Below are 988 nucleotides of genomic sequence, written 5' to 3' on the forward strand. Positions count from 1 at the left end.
AACCGGATGCTCTCTATAAGTATCTGGGCAATAGAGGCCGGATCTTAAACCGGATGCTCTATATAAGTATCTGGGCAATAGAGGCCGGATCTTAAACCGGATGCTCTATATAAGTATCTGGGCAATAGAGGCCGGATCTTAAACCGGATGCTCTATATAAGTATCTGGGCAATAGAGGCCGGATCTTAAACCGGATGCTCTATATAAGTATCTGGGAAATAGAGACCGAACCTTAAACCGGATGCTCTATAATAGTATTTGGGCAATAGAGGTCGGGAACTCTAACCGGATGCTCTGTAAGGGTGCCAATGTAGCTACTGAAAGAGTCCTAATCGATCCACACTCACAAATATTCGTGGAACACCGTCCATACTTAGCCAATCAATGTAAGTCTTTAGAACCAAATCGAAAATCAAATTCAAATCGCGAAGTAGAACTAGTGTCGCCGATGTAACTCGTGAAGCCGTAACATCGGGGAAAATAAGGATAACTATAGTCGGAGAAAGAGTATCGCCTAACTAAGGCCCAAACTATCAGACTCAAGTCTGCTACACCAGTCTACAGGGATCCAAGCCGGCTGACCAACGTCAGGGCAAAACTAAGGCCTATCGGATCCGAATCATGTATTTCTAAGGCAAAATCACAACAAACGGAGACGAGTCAATTTTGGAGTCAAAACGGGAATCGTGGGACCCGCGCTGAAACTTCCGAAATTACCCCAAAAGTAGGTCCTAACCAGTTTCCCCCAGCTCATATCCCAAAATGGGACACAATTCAAGGCTCGGGAACAACACACTACCAACATACAACCAAAACCCAAATTTTCCTCAAAAACTAGAAATGGAACAGCAGTTGAATCAGTGTTTTTACAAGAAACGGGCAGTCTACAGTAAAATACGACAATACCATGACGTTCTCCTCGAAAAACCACTCAAGATAGCCTCAAAAATCACCAAAATCGGATCTAAAATGGCTAAGAAAACAAGTC

Source organism: Solanum tuberosum, unplaced genomic scaffold, assembly GCF_000226075.1.
Source record: "Solanum tuberosum cultivar DM 1-3 516 R44 unplaced genomic scaffold, SolTub_3.0 scf00122, whole genome shotgun sequence".
In the NCBI taxonomy this organism is placed as follows: Eukaryota; Viridiplantae; Streptophyta; class Magnoliopsida; order Solanales; family Solanaceae; genus Solanum; species Solanum tuberosum.